Below are 16,516 nucleotides of genomic sequence, written 5' to 3'. Positions count from 1 at the left end.
TTTTGACCTCATTACATGTGATGGCGTAGAAGATAAGTACCTCTTTGTTTCAATGGAATACAAATAGCTGAATTTGCAGTTTACAGTCAAGTTAGATATAGGAAGTGTGCTGAATTGTTTTCAATGGGAATGTCTTCTGAATGTAATAAAAACTTGTAATTGTAATTGAGTTTATATTATTCTAAATACCAGTGATGTGGCACTGACATGCTTTATAGCAAGTAGCAAGCTAGTCTGGAACCCAAGGTTAGTGGGTAATCCAGTGGTATTGTTGATTATTGGGGTTAGTCATGTGCTCTCAATAAACATTTCAGGTACATGTAATCATTAGAGGGAGATATGTGGTTTCTCAAATGTGGTTTGAGAGATAGATAAATAAATAGGCTGACAGAGGTTAGGTAAAGTTTGGTAGCAGGATGGGGTTTTGAAGATGTAGAATCTGTAATCTATTAAATGAGGTGTAAGCCATTATCAAAATGACATAAAAAGAGATTAAAGAAGACCAGCATGAGACTTAGAGGAGACTACACTCAGTAATAACTGACAATAGTCCACAATTTATCGCTGATGGCTTGGAGGATTGTTACAGGAAAGATTCGCTAAATACAAGACTATTTCTTTACCACCCCACAGGAAATTGGGCTGTGAACTGGTTTCACTGTGTGTTCATGTCGTGACTCCAATGGTAATCAAGTTTTTCAAGGATTTGGAGGTCAAACTAATGTTGTAGGCGGTCTGCATCACTATCCAACTTACTGGTTTTGTTTATAATATGCTATAGATAATGTTGGAAATTGGGTTACTGGTTGAGGGGGTTAAACCATACTGAACCGGCAACCACAATTCTTGTCAGGGTGAAACACAAGCAAACCCCAACTTAACCCGTGCGTATTGCTGTGGTAGCTTGGCACAAAAGCAGTCAGGCCTCACATAGAGACAATGTGTTAAGTATTTATGCAGCACAAAAACAGTAATAAGGTGAAAATACAAGAAAAATCCTACATCAATTTAGAATACTTGAGTAAAATGTAATACATTCTTTGGCACCAAAACAACAAAAACCCAATCAGTAGAATAAGAGATATACGATTTTAAAGATGTAGGTAAAAATAGTGCTTAAAATCAGAAAGCACCAAATGCAGTTATCTGGTCATGCGGGACCAGGCCAAAGTCACAGCTTCAGGGAAGTTGTGAAGGAGTGCAGGCCAGATAGAGGGACCAAGTTAGGCCCACTGAACAAAGTACCTTAAATCTGACTTGCGGAGCAGATCCCGCATTGAGGGTAATTCATGCAGCGACAGTTCCGATGAGCTGTGGTCTGCAATGCGAGATCCTGTATCAAGGATGTATTGCACAGCAGTAATTCTGGAGAACTGCGGGCTGCAAGGCGATCGCTTGCATCGAAGATGCGTCGTGCACGTGCCATTACTGAGGAGTTGAAGGGTCTGTGATGCTAGTTCCTGACTCGATGATTCATCATCTAGCAGTAGTTCTGAGGAGCTGCAATGTCCTGCACCTGGCATGTGTCAAACCGCTGTGGTTCCGATGTGGAGCTGTGATGTATGGCTCTACGTCAGGTCTGCTAAGATTATAGATGGGCTGGCAGAGCACGTCCAGGCCCACTTTCAAGGGTCAAGGTCTGGGGTGGCACCACTTGGAGGCAGGACGCACATCAGGCAGAGTCCAGGTTCAGGGTTCAAGGTGGTTGGAGTCTTTACTGTACCTGAAGCTCTGACCGGGCAGCCAGCCAACTAGCCCTTGGAGTCACTCTGGTGGTCCTGGGTTCAAGGTGCAGGTCCAATCCTTCTCACTTAGGTAGCAGAGTAATGGACTAGTAGGCCAGTGGAGTAGCAGAGTAGCACCACAGTCTTCTTGCAGCAGAGTAGCACCACAGTCCTTCTGAATCTTTCACAGGCCCAGAGGTGTATTGAAGAGATGGGTCTGTGGGTGCAATACTTATACTTGATGCCCACTTTGAAGTGGGAGAAGCTTCTATAATCCTCCCCCTACAGAGTTGCCTGGAACTTCCTGCCTCTCTGCCCAGGCCCCAGGTTTGGATGTGTGACAGCACTGGAGGTGGAGTGGTGGGGTGCATCCACTGAAGGCATTGCCGCCATTGGAAGTGGTGCTTCTTTGTAAGAAAAGAGCCCGAGAGACCTGTTGCAGAGGTACCTGTGACTGAAGTTAATGGTACCAAAAGTACACCTGTGGTGAAGTTTGCTAAAATGTTTGATGACTTTGTTGTTATGTATATCTTTAGTTTAATTGTTTCTTCAGGGCGGCCTGGTTGTGTGTTCATAACTATATTTGTCCTTCATGTTTGTGTGTGTAAGATTGTTGTGTATAATGACGAAAGTCTTTGTTGTGTCTGTATACCATTTTATCCTGGCACGGATTGCAGGGTAGATAGAACTAATTTGGGTTTTTTAGTTCTGTGTTCTTTATAGGAATGTCTATGCTTGGATCTGAAGTGTCAGCTGCTGACTGGGAGAGGAGATTGCAGCATCACATCTGGGTTACTTTCTTTTCTTTTGACTTGTTCCTACCAATATACCTTGGAATCCTTGAAGAGTAGAATTCAGTCTTCCACCAAAAACCTGATATCGGGAGAGAATCTACAGAGCACTACTTGTCTTTTGTAGCTCAACAGCACAACTGTAACTCCCTTTGTTAAGTAGTGGAAAGCTTCTGTAGGCGTTATTTCAGTGGTAAATATTATTTCCCATGCTTTTGGTTTCACTGTAGTTTTAAAATGTGCTGCAAAGACTTACACAAATGTATCATATGCTGCTGGAAGCTGAGACATCTCTCTTAGGGCAGCAGAACTGATAGGTTTCATAGAGAAAGAAGTGCTCAAGAGCAGACTTGCAGGAGGATGGTGGGTTGCTTTGCAGCATATTAGAGACACAAGATACAATATGGTTTGCCATGGAGGTTTCATAGAGAAAGAAGTGCTCAAGAGCAGACTTGCAGGAGGATGGTGGGTTGCTTTGTAGCATATCAGAGACACAAGATACAACATGGTTTGCCATGGAGGCGTGACTAGTGTGGTGAGTGAAAGCAGGAAGGCTGCAGTATCCCCCAACATCTTGTTGACTTGATGAAAAGAGAAGAATGAAAACATGCCCTTGTTAATTTTATTTTGCCCTTGTCCAGCTCTTTCTTTAGTGCATCGTTAAAAATATTCCCTCAGAATTTTATTATTAAATGAAGTTCCACATCTTCATGTTTTAAATTTGACCATGATTGATATGGCTGCTGTTCTGCTGAGGAATGGCTTTGACTGTTAAGTTCTTGGCAGGGTTTACTTTTTTCTATTGTGGGTGGTCTATTGTGGGTGGTATTTGATTTCTTTTCCTCAAAATGTAGTCAGATCAAAATTACTAGCATTTTGACCACCATCTCAGATCAGAGAAGGGTTGATTGAACTTCCGTCACTATTAAAGTATATGAGAGGCACCAATAGCACTGAAGAAATACCACCTTAAAATTGTACTTCAGTCACACCTTATTATTCTCCAACGGGATATCTCAATATGTACAAGCTACTCTTTGTGTATTGTGTGTATTGTGTATTTGTAAATAGATCTCATGCTATTGGTTCCATCATATTTTTGTGAAATCTAAGTGTTTGTACCTGTTATTAAGGGCCTAGTTTCGGTTTTGTTAAAGACAAAAATCCTAAAACCCTTTCTGGAATTATTTATTTTTGTCTAAGCCATTGCTCACAGTAGCTATCTTGATTTTTTTTTAAACCTGAGAACAACTATTGCAAGGTAAACACTGCATAAGGGTGCACGTCTATGATGGTCGCCTGGAATAAACAAGCACTGGCAAACAAAATAGATGTCAGTAAGTATCACAAGCTACACCAACTGACTTTGCCATTGCTTGTTTAATGCCGGTATTTAAAATTTCAGTTATAACATTTTGATTCAAAAGAGTTTCTTCTGTATAGCATTTTCTCAAATGTAAAGCTAGTCTCAGAGCTCACTCACTGACTCTTTCTGAAATTCCTCACTTTACTAATTAAATGCATGTATTAGCAACATGCAATTTATAACATTAAATAACATTTTACACAAAATATTGAGTAGGTAATCAGATCAAAGAAGGCTTTTTTAGATTGTGAACATACAATCTTAAAAGCATAATAACATGGTTTCATATATAGAAAATCATATAAAATACATATATGCAATTATTTAAAATTCATTGAAAAATTTAAAAGAGTATTGAACACAACAGGCATCCCTTGGATTAAGCGACAATTTAAAAAAGAATCATAAGTTTCCTTAAACACAGAACTTTTTTAAAGAAAATTACCATCCTGTAGACATTATGCACATTATCTAATTGTTGTAATGCCATAAAGGCAGGTCGACATTGCTGGAGCCCAAAACATTTTAACACAGGGACTAAGCACATTTTCCTGGCATCAGAATACAATCTACAAAAAAGTATAACATGGATCGTGGTTTGCTTAGAAATATTATCACATGGGCACAGCTGGAGGTCTTGAGACCAGTCATTCACTTTAGGAAATGTGACTAATCTGTGAAAAACCCCCAATCGAAAGCGAACTAGTAGGAATTTGTCATATTCACTCGTCACAAGGGTGAGGTAGGGTTGAATGTTAAAAGCAATTAAAATCATCTGATTGTGTACGATAGTGGGTTTTACAATTTCAGAAGACAGTCTGGCAGTATCTAACAGTGACAAGCCCTTTGCCTTTAGTTCCTTTCTAGATGTTTTCTGAATACTACTAGGATTAGTAAAGATCTAGTAGGAAGTTGGGCACATAGCTCAGCCAATGGGATCCTCAGGGCCCCATCTAGTTTCAGAACATCCAAAATAATTTCTCTGTTTAGTTTTGTCTCTTCTTTTGTCCAAAGTCTGTGCCATAATAGCACAGGCTCGAGCTTAATTAAAGCTAAAATGCCACTCGGACAGGCAAGATACATTTCAGAAAAGCATTTTCTACTCTTTGGATGGGAAGCAAATCAACTGGCCCCCGTACCGCAGTCCCATAAACTGCAGCTGTGACACATTTTGCTTTATATATCTTGATGAGCCCCACAGGTGGTCTTTTACCTAATTTTCTTCTGTCCTGCCACAAACATATCTTTAGTTCTCTTAATGTCAGTACTGCAACGCATAACAAAAGTCTTAGAAGAGTTAACTCTTAAGCATAACTCATTCATAAAATTTGTAAAACTATTCAAAACCCTCTGAAGCCTCACTTGTGTGCGGGACAACAGAACTGCATCGTCTGCATATAAAAGGGCTGGAATAGGACGTCCGCTACATGAGGGAAGTTATGGTTATCTTTTAAAAGGGCCTCCCCCAAACTGTTTGTGTTCAGGTTGAAGAGAAATGGTGCCAGGACATAACCTTGCCGGACTCCACTTCTGATCGGTAAGGAAGCATGGCGTTCGCCCTGCAGACCACAGCGGACGCGTGCATTGGCATCACTATAAAAACGTCTAAGAAAATAAATAATCTGTAGGTCAGCACCCATCACCTCTAAAATTGACCAAAGTTTAGTATGAATCACACAATCAAATGCGGCTGTAAGGTCAACGAAGGCTAAAAATAGGTTCCCCACCTTAGCCCTAGTGTATGTGCCCACTAAGAGAGACAAATTCAAACCCTGCTCTACGGTCCCTACTCCGACTCGAAAGCCATATTGCAGGTCCGACAGAATCGAGTTCTCCTCTGCCCAATCCTGAAGACGTTCCAATATTATTCTACCAACTACTTTAGCACCTTTTTTAAAAATAGGGACAATAGTTACATCCTCCCAAGTTGGTGGAAAGGGTGCACTGCAGCTAGCATTTAGGACCTGTGTCAGGAGGGGTCCCCATAGAGTAACATCTGTTTAAACAGATCCACTGGTACCCCATCTGGTCCAGGAGCTTTGCCGCCCTTGCTGACAGACAGAGCCCGTTCAACCTCATCCAGGGTGAACGATAAAGCTCTACCTGCCGGGGGCAAATTCAAATTCCAGACGTCCTGGGCAGAATTGTCCATCATGGCCGGGTTTCCCTTCCCATGATATGCTTTTGTAAAATGCTCAATCCATTGTTACTCGGTTATTGCTATTTCGATTGTTGGACCGCCCTCTCTGGACAGGAAAGGGGTCCTAATAACTTTCCAAAAAGCCACGCTATCGTTAAGTACTGAGGCAGAATGTAATGCTTCCCACACCTCCTTCTTTAAAGTGGCTTTCCGATCCCTAATTGCTTGTTTGTAAGCACCTCTAGCCATCTTTACATCAAGTGTATTCCTCTGCCTTATTTATTCCTCAAATGCGAATAAGTTTGAGTGCACCTAGAGTCAAACCAGCCATTATAATTAGTTGTGGCTGTCCCATTTGAGTCCCCCACTATGCGACTTGGTGAAAGAGAAGCATTTAACAAGTCTGTGGGTTCATCTAGTATTATAATCTCCACTTCTGGCTCTCTTTGAACCTCATTAGTATCACAGATATGATTACAATTAGAGGAGGGGCCAACTATTGCCGATCTAGAATAACCGGGGTTTCGCCCGACACTAGACCCTTCCACTACACAGGTTGGGAGAGCAAACAGTCCCGCACCCTGTCAGTCTATATCCTCCAACAAACACAAAGCATTGAAGCGATTAGACACCGGGATCGAGATTCTGGGCTCCCCGAAACCCCTGGGGTTACACCCAATAAAGGTGGTACCTCAAGGTTCATGGAAATTCGGTGGTTTGTAAAAGTAACCTAGTGGTAAAATATGTATATCACTAATATTAAAGGGCCCAGTATTTCCCCTCTCGAGAATTGTACGGACCAGGAGAGGTGGCCTGAATGTTAACACAACACAGTCCCCTTGGAACGACTTGGCTGAGGGGCCCACCCATCCTATTCTTCGAACCAATTTAAATTCCTGGAAGAGAGAATGCTCTAATCCTGGTCTCTGACCCAAAAAATGAAGGCCCTTGTTCCTTAAGGTAGCCCAATGTTCGTGAGTATTGTGGGGTAGGGGAGGAACATTTGACAACACCACTGTATACGGAGTGGCTTGTGGAGGCAAGTTTAAATTACATGAGGGACGTAGAAGAGTTTCAAGATGTTCACCAAAAATGTTTCCTCTCTCTCTACTCTTATGTAGACCAGGCGTCCTAACTGCTGGTCCTCCGTTCAATGTATTAGAAGCGTTACTTGGAGGTACCACAGAAGTTCCTGTTTGAGGGGACGGTTGTCTAGTGTGAACTGAAATATTTACTGCACTTGGGATTGTGTTTCTAGAATTGTTCCCACCCTGTAATTGCTTGTTTGTGGAACCACTTGAATGACCAGGCCCGTGTCTGCCTCTATATGAACTGAGGCACAGGAACATAGCTTAGAACTGTGTGGCAGGGGAGCTGAGTGTGTATGATTAACAAGTTCCTCCACCTTGGCTAACTTACCTTCAACAGTAGTTATTTTTAACAAAATGGGTTCCAATAGGGTTGTCATCATTGTTTCAATACTACCCCAAAAATTCCCATTGTGTAAACCATCAGCAGATGTGATTGGCTGATTGGAATTAATACCGTTTGGCTGTCCCTCCCTAGATACACTGGGGCTGATAGTAGATTTTGCTGATGCTCCATTTGGTTTCTGCCTAGGTTTGCTCTGTTTATGAGGATTCCCACCCTTCCTTTTTTTCAGAGGGGGTTCTACAGTAGAGACAATCCTGGACTTGGCGTTTTGCCCTCTAGTGTTAACTATAGGCTTATCAGGACTGCACTCTAAATCGGAGGATGATGATGAAGCAATATTCAATGTTTGATCTGCAACATTGTGTGGAAGTACACCGGATCGCGAAGGGGATCCCTCATCATGAATCATTACAGAGGGTTCTATAAGTACCGGCGTCATGGAAAGTCTGGTAGAACGGGGTACGGGCTCAAGGGACATCCTCTGTTCTGTAAGTGTAATTGGGTTTATGAGCATGGATTCAGCCCTCTGAAAAAAAGTATCAAAGGTCCCTAACACCCCCTTGCCTTAATTTAATCTACGTAGGCTCATTATAATGGCAGACGTGCAGAGATGAAGTTTGAAACCAGGACAACCTCACTAAGCACAAATTACTCAAATAGGGTTTGTACATAGGGCAGACCTATTTTGCATTAGAAACCGGGCTGATTTCCCATTTGCAACCTCAAAATAGTTTGTAGATCTGGCCCAAAATGTTTTACATGTCTTGGCAGTGACAACCTCAAACGTTGTTTTTCAATGTGGAAATGCTTACTCTCTCATTGGGTAACATGGATTTACAATATCACCTTTAATATGTGATAAATTCAGCTTGGGAGCAGCAAGACAAATGCTTCTAGTAATTTTAAATCAAACGTGATGGTCCAGTCGAATTTTATATTACTGTTTTGAAAATGACACTTTCAGGACGTTTTCTTGCCTAAAGACAAAAGGACATTACTGCCAATTAACCCTGGGCGGAGGACTACACTACGCTCGTGTAGTTAGCGTAGTTTGTAGGGGTGGGCGGAATATGCGAAATTCACTTTTGCTAATTATCGCGAAAATGTTAAAAATCAACGCAAACACGCGGAAATATCGCGCAGATGCGGAAGTCTTTTTCCCGCCCGTTTGCGGTATTTTCTGCGTGGTCGCGGCTCGCCAACTTACCCATGCGGTTGCTCGCGGGCGCGGCAATCTTGTTTTCACTTGTCTCGTGGAGCATGATTGTGAGAAGAACGACGTGATCGCGCGACGAATGACGTTACTGTGGGCGCGAACTGTCGCAAGGCAGCGCAAATGGCTACCAACAATCCAACATCTCGTGGAGAACGCGAATGGATCGGGAAAACTTGTCGGCGAACGCGGGGATTCAGGTAAGGCGATTGCGCGCATGCGAGAATGTATTATTTTACAGCGCGAGCAAGCAAAACATTTCCGGTAAAAGGCGGATTGCGGAAATTTTGACATTTTCGCGCTCTCCGCGGAATGTGAAAATGTCAAATTATCGCAATTTCCGCAAGCGGAACGGAATTTTAGCCCAGGCCTAGTAGTTTGCGCAACTACGCTCTATGCGAATTGCACGTAGCACAGTGCAAAAACACGTAGAATAGCGTATTAGGCATTTTTTGCTTGCTCGCGGTCCTCAACATCAAGTTGGCGACTGCGAGCGAGCAAAATAACATCCCGGCGAGACTTTTTCCTTGTTCACGATCAGCAACAACAAGTTGCCGATCGCGAGCGTGGAAAATAAACCTCCCGGTGAGATTCTCAACGTGGGTAGGTCAGGTTTCTCATTGCGAGTGGTCGCGTATGCTTGCGACCTCTCGCCATGAGAAACTACCAGTCCGCGTTGAGAAAGCTGCCGCTCGAGGACAAATCTACTCGAGCGGCAGAAAACGACTGCTTGCACTGTGCAAGTTGCAGTTTGCAATGATGCACAGTGCGGACATGCATCCAGCACTGTGCAATCAGTGTGAACATCATTTTGCACAGTGCACTACGCAGTTCAAGTAGCTACGCGTAGCTTGCGAAGTGCACTTCGTGTAGCTACGTGTAGCACTACTACACAAACTACGCCCAGGGTTACTGACAATGTCCATCTGTCACCTGACTCCTGATAGGTCCCCTGTTGTGAAATGTGTATTGCTCTCTGACAGTGGACAAATGGCCCTGAGAGTGGGGAGCTGGACTCCTCCCTGGACACGATGGCCCTTCCTAAGTGTCAAAGGATGCCTACCTTGTCACTGGCAGATGAAGCTCACACATGGACTGCCTTCCCTTTGTCTCTCTAGACAGACTGGCACTAAAACCAGTAGGCGTAGAGGAACTGACCAGGCTGTTTTAAAGGGTGGACAAATGCTTCCCCTCCACCCCAAGCTGTAACTGGACATAAAAGTGGACCCCATACCTCTCAACAGAACACTCCCGTACCTGTGAAGAATCAGAAGAAGGACTGCCCTGTTTCAGCTACAGGGATACAACAAACTTCCAGAGGCCCTTTACATGCAATTGCCCAGCGGACCAGTATGAAATGGACCTGCCCTGGACCTTGCTGCTGGAGAGAATCCTAACACCCCATGTGGTACACCCCAGGTCCTGGAACTTTGATTGGTGTTAGAGTATACTCCATACTGTCCCTAAACTGCAAGAAGTGGGACTTAAAAAGATTTTGTCAACTTTCTGCTTGGAGAACTGATGGAGGCCGGGATGGCCGCCAAAGCTGCAGTCGTCGATGTCAAATCACTGGTCAGCCCCAGCTTGTTTGCCTGCCAAGCTGAAGGAGACCTGACTTTCAGAGACATTTATAAGTCCAAACGTAGAGTATTTCACATGGACCGACATCATGCAGCATCTCATCAATATTGATATTGAGGCCTTCCTGAGCACATACATCAGAATTTGCCTGCTCGGAGCTTTCCCGCCATCATTGATTACTGCACCAACCCCACTCCTCAGCAACCCACGCTCATCGAGCATTGCTTAAGCACTGACCTGCAGCTTGCTCCACTGGAGACTTATCGCCGACCACTTTTTCTCCATAAAGGTTTCCGAGCCTGAAGGTAAACTTTCCACTGGGAAGAACATGTTCCCTGTATCTGACCTGCATTCCATCTTATTGGCCTTAACTTTTCAAATTTAAAAATTCATGCTTCTTAGATTTGTGTTGTTTTAGTGTCATTTTATTTATTAAACTATATTCTACTTGTTGAACTTGTGCTGTGTTTTCACTTTTTTACTGTTTGAATGCCTCATAATATTTTAAACATTGCCCCTAAATTAACCTTGACTGCTTTGAGGCGGGTTCTTTACTCCTCAACTAATGCTCCAATTTCTTAGAACAAGCTTGCCACGGGAGTGTCTGGGCCCCAGGAAGCAATACAATCTTTCAAATATTAAATAATGAGCATCTATGTTTATCGAGAACCAAAGGGATAAATAATAACATTTTCCTTTTCATTTAGTCGTCAAGCTCCACAGACATTTCCACTACATGTTCTGAAGTCACTTAAACAATCTGTTGCACCTGTAGTCATCATTTTCAAAAGTTGTGGTCCTGCTGTCTGTTGAATTAATTTACATAATCAATGAGGTATAGGTTAAATATTTGTTTTAATGTCTTGCTGATTTCGATTATATATACCATATTCAGTGAATGGAATAAGCTAAGCTCACCGCATCACGTAAATAGAGATCACTTTTTATCAAATATCTGGCAAAAATAGGAGCAGTTCTTGCACACAAACAGATGGTACATACAGTAATTTTGACAGTTTAAAACCTGAAAACAACTCAGAAGTGCTTGAGGAGCAAGAAACATTGATAGACTCAGAAATTAGATGTTTAGCAGCTAAAGCTATTACTGTCCATTGTATGCACACAATCAGCTTAAAGAAACTTGAGTTTTGGCCATACATGACTGCTTTTTCAACCATTTTGTGATTTGCTCATCACTATTGATTTAAACCACTGTCTGGCTCCGGATCCACAAGAGGATTGTGGCCTGCTCCCGTTGATTCAGTATATTTTATTAACTGTCTTGTCTGAATGTTGTCAAATCAGACCAAGAAGGCGATCTTTTTGTTGGTTATGTAGACACGGTTGGGCCTGATTTTGTCTAGTATTTGTTCAAGGATCACTTCTCCTCACAAGGCAGGTTGAACGAAATGGAGGGATTTCAGATCCATTAGCTTGGCAAAATCAAAGCCTTAGAACCTCTAAGACCAGTATTACACTGTGACATGACTGTAGGGTAGTATTAAACTTGATCCCATGAGATCAGGCAACCGTATCCTGGCAGCATGCCACCAAACAAAATGCCTCTGTGCACCAGTATATGTTTTCATATGTAGCCATTATATGGGCTCCAGCTGAGTCTGTTAAAGGAGGCACAATGCTCCTGCACTGCTAGGCCTTGCACCAATTAGAAGGTCAAAGCTTATGAAGAGCCAGGTACCCGGGCACACTCTGGACAACAAGTCTAGGGGAGTAGTCGTAAATGAGAAGGAAATATGCACAACACACAGACCAACACCAGCGGATAGCTCATAGCCATGCAGTACCATCCAAGATCTATGCACACTCTTCCTCTGAAGCATATGAATCTCTTTCCATGCCCAGTGTTCTGACTGTCTATCTTTTTATCCAGGCATGGGTTGTGGGGTTGGTAGTTTCTATGCGGGGTTCTTTTTAGGAATGCTTATGTTTGGATGTGAGGTGTCAGTTGCTGGTTAGTAGAGGAGATGGCAGAATCACCACTGGATTACTTCCCTGGCCTGCTTTCCCTACATCTTGATGACTAATTGAACAAAATAGCAAGATGTGGTTAAGGTCCAGAGCTGCCGACTTTGGAACTGGGTAACCAGGTATGAGTCCCGTTAGCGGCTCAACGGCCTGTCAGGGCCGTCTCCAGGGCGGTGTGGTCGGTGCCACCGTACCGGGTGCTGAATTGGGGTGGGGCGTAATTTTTGCAACTATATTAGCATTTTAAAAGCACCTGCTGTCCTTTCCTGGCCTCCAGCAATATTCAGGCATCAATTAAATTGTCAAGATAACTCAGTGATTAATTGTCTTCCTGGAAAGAGACCGGAGGTTTGTCTAGTGAAAGTTTTGACTCCCCCTAATGTAGTGCAGAGGATTAAAATGCCTACTGCTAAGACCGTGTGCCATGGAGCTAACAAAGTGCATATAATGTAAATAGTGCAGAAGGTTACTGCTTCTGTCAGAGAGCTCCTTTTGTTACGTGTCGTTTATAAGTCAAAATCCTAATGTAGAACATTGAGCTAGTGACTGTCATCAAAGAACTGCATGCACACTGCAAGGTATATGTTAGAGCTATATGTTTTTTTTGCCCAGTTTTTAATTATTCTAACCTTGCCAAAAGGGTTCATTTGGATAGAAAACAATTCTTATTATTAAAGAGAACCCCTAATAATAGTGCTATGTTTTAAATTCTGAATTTGTGCCTTTCCAGAATAAGGACTCAAACTATATTGCCTACTAATGTCGATGACATGTCACTTGTACACTACACCTTGTAGTCCTGTCTGATGTAACATTTCCCATACAGTGACTTACACACATATGCTTGTCTCTGTGCAATTTGTGTTTGATGTAAAGGGCTCTGACACCTTACACTGGTATGAGTGCTATAAAACTAAATGAATCTGAGAGACAGTGTTTATGGAGACTTGAGGGGAACTGTTAGAGGGTGCTAGTGAGGTAATCCGTGGCAGAGGTGGTCATTGAGGGGTCGTCAACAAACATGGTCGCACAGGGCACCACCAGTGTTAAAGCCGGCCCTGCAGCCTGTGATTCTGGGCAAACCACTTAATCTCCCTGTGCCTAAATTTTTTTTTTCGGCCTTATGTCATATAATCTGGTGCTCGTGTAATGCACTTTGGGCCTCATTTATGAGGCAATAACGGCACTATTGGGCAGCCAGATCGTCACTTTTTTGATGTTCCGGTAGCACAATGTGCCACTGGCATATTTATAGGGCCACATAAAACCATGCTACGTGGCTTTTTAATGCCTTATTAATAAGTGCCCCTTTCATGCAGAAAACTGCATGAAAGTGGCATTCTATGTGTTTTGTTGGGGGCTTTCCCAGCAACATCCATGGCTTTTTGATAAGGCCCCAGTTTACGAGAAATCGTAAATCTGAGGCAGCACCAAAAACATATGCCTCTCCAGGGGAGGCATAAGGGAGCCACAACGAGGAGAAATATCTTTATTTCTCCTCGTTTTACCTCTTTCTATGTGTGTTGCATTTTGCAGCACACATAGAAAGAGGACTCAGCCTCTTGTGATTGTTTTTGTGCCAGAAGATTTCCCTTCCTGCACAAAAATAGTCATCCTGCAACACAGGCACACTTTTACTATGGTTCAAAGGTGCCTCCTTTGGCACACGCCAGCCCATTGTGTGCCAGAACAGGTAAAAAAAAAAGGAATGTGCCTTATCTAATAAATATGCTGCATTCCTGCCCTTTTCTTTTGCCGTTGGGCTGTTGAGTCCTATGGCAAAAGACCCATAAATGAGGCCCTTTAATTCAATTGGGTCACAATTGCACTATATTAAACTGCTAAAAAAACATAAAACACCACATATTCGAATTCCATCTTGTCAGATTTAATGTTGCTGAGTTATGGACTCTACATGAAATGTATTGACATGTATCTAGATAGCTGGCTAAGAATCTTGGTAGCTGTAAAAGGAGTTCCCCTGTTGTTGGACTATCCAAACGCTGAATTATCCCTGCTTGTAGGCAAAGACGCTACAAAGTAAAGGAACACAGTTGTTGGTACAGAACATTGATTTAGTCTTTTGTGCCACTGCTTTGCTCTTCTCCAAATGGCAGTGCTGTGTGCCAGCTTCCGCACTGCTGCTTCCCTAGAACTTGCATGCGTATGCTGTGGATATGTGGGCAACACCAGCATGAACTACCTTTTCCCCTCATCATAATGCTGCACTGTAGTGTAGGTCAAGTTGTGTGGCCCCTACACAGTTGTCATTTTGGTGCTCCACAACTGTTTGTGATCTCTCTGATCTTTGGAGGAAGGGACTTTTGTGGCTGGATTGTTGTGTCACTCCATGCCAGCCTGGTAACTGCATTCTAATTGTTTTCCAAGCCATTTCCATTGGGATCAGGACAAATGTAAAATATGTATGTTGTTTTTAGCCTGCACCTTGTGTGTACTGAATGTTTCAATTTATGGCTTCCTTTCCATACTATATTGGGCTTCACCTTACAGGGTACTGGTTGCTTTGTATAGTGGCTTCTGTGGCACTTCATTTTAGTTGTGTTTTTTTATGTTTTACCTGGCACATTGTATTTGTAATTCTTTGCAGGTGAGTGTGTTGGCTGTGTGTTGGGAAATAAATTGGAGACTCCTGACATTCTTCCAGAAAGCTTTACCAAAGCATCCATGGTGATGGTGGGATATAGTAGCTTTGTCTTAAAAAGTTTGCAGTTAGGTAGGCTGTTAGTAAAGTGTATGTTGAGGAAAAATGTACTTGTTTTCTTGGAGGGTTCACCTTGGCTTATTTTGCAGTACAATCAATTCCTATAGCCTAGAACAGATGTTGTTAGTTGATGATTTTGAAAATGTTTCCCGAACCTTGCAGTTTGGTTCTTGTGCATGTGGCCAGATGAGCAGGTGGGAACAATTTTACTGTGTGTAGACCTTAGGAACTTCAATTAGAGTATACTAATGGACAAGATTATCTTGCTTGAAATCAACAAACTGATGGCTAAGATGAAGATGGTTAAATGAATTTCCTCTATGGATCTGACTACTGAAAACTACCAAACACCACTTCATCCTATTATTAGGTGCCTCAATATTTTGCCACCACACTTGTGTGCTTTCAATTTGATTGTATGCTGTATAGACTTGCCTTAGCAGCTGCAGTATTTCAACATTTATTATACCAGGTGTTTTGAGAGTGTAGTGACACTACTGTGACATCTTAGCCATGGGAAGGGCATACCAGAGCTTGATGCGTGGTTGTGGAATGTGTTGGGAGATCTTGACTGTAATGGTGTGATAGCAGAGCTGAAGAAGTGCAAGTGTGCTAGAAACTCAGTTTGTGACTTCTTTAACTGTGGACATGAAGTGTGTAAAGGAGTGTGCTGCCAAACTAAGACTTGGCGGAGCCAATGGTGAGTGCAACTACACCAATAGATAAGGATGAAGGAAGATACTTTCTAGATCTCACAGAATTACATTTTAAATGTATGTGGTGTTTTGCGAAAAAGAAAAAAACTTATGCTCTCAGGAAAGTGCTGAAGGCAAAGTCATAATTCCTGGGAATAATGGTCATCAAGAGTGTTTCAGGTCAATTTATAATGATATTAGTAAGACCACATTTCTTAAGGATTTCCATCTGCTGGCACTCAGCCTTGTAATGACTATCTCCTTTGAATGTGGATTATGGGCAGTTTTGTCACAGGTGGCGATGACAGCAAAGAAGTCCCTATGGACTTTGCTTCTCATTTCTCCCTTCTACTGAGGAATGCTACTCTGTCACAGAGCATGACATGTTGGCCTGCATCTGAGAATTAGACTACTTCAGACAGTATGTCTGGGTATCTGAATGTACACTTTGCACAGACTATAAGTTCCTCATATGGATCCTCAGCACTTCTGGATTATTGAAGGCTTTACCTCGCTTTGCTAGAAAGGTTTGAAGAATTTTCTGAGCAGGGCACCACTGTCTCATACATCTGAACCTGAGAGTGAGTTTAATTATGCTGTGACGTACTGATTCCAGTGGATCACAGGGTGATCAGAAGGGTGTAGTAATGATAGGTTTGAACGTGAAAGGGATTTTGGTCAAGAGGTGGCGAGAGAAAAGAATGTTCGGATGAACGATTGAGTAAAAGGAAAGCAGTGAGCTGACATGTGAAAATGAATTCTTATTAAGGGGCAGGCATGTTATTCCAGCAGAATGCTTTGGGCAGTTTGTAGAAATTATCCATGAGAGACATCATGGTATTTTTAAGGACGAGTTACATAGTA

Source organism: Triturus cristatus, chromosome 2_2, assembly GCF_964204655.1.
Source record: "Triturus cristatus chromosome 2_2, aTriCri1.1, whole genome shotgun sequence".
Taxonomy (NCBI): Eukaryota; Metazoa; Chordata; class Amphibia; order Caudata; family Salamandridae; genus Triturus; species Triturus cristatus.
Note: the sequence above shows the minus strand (reverse complement) of the source record.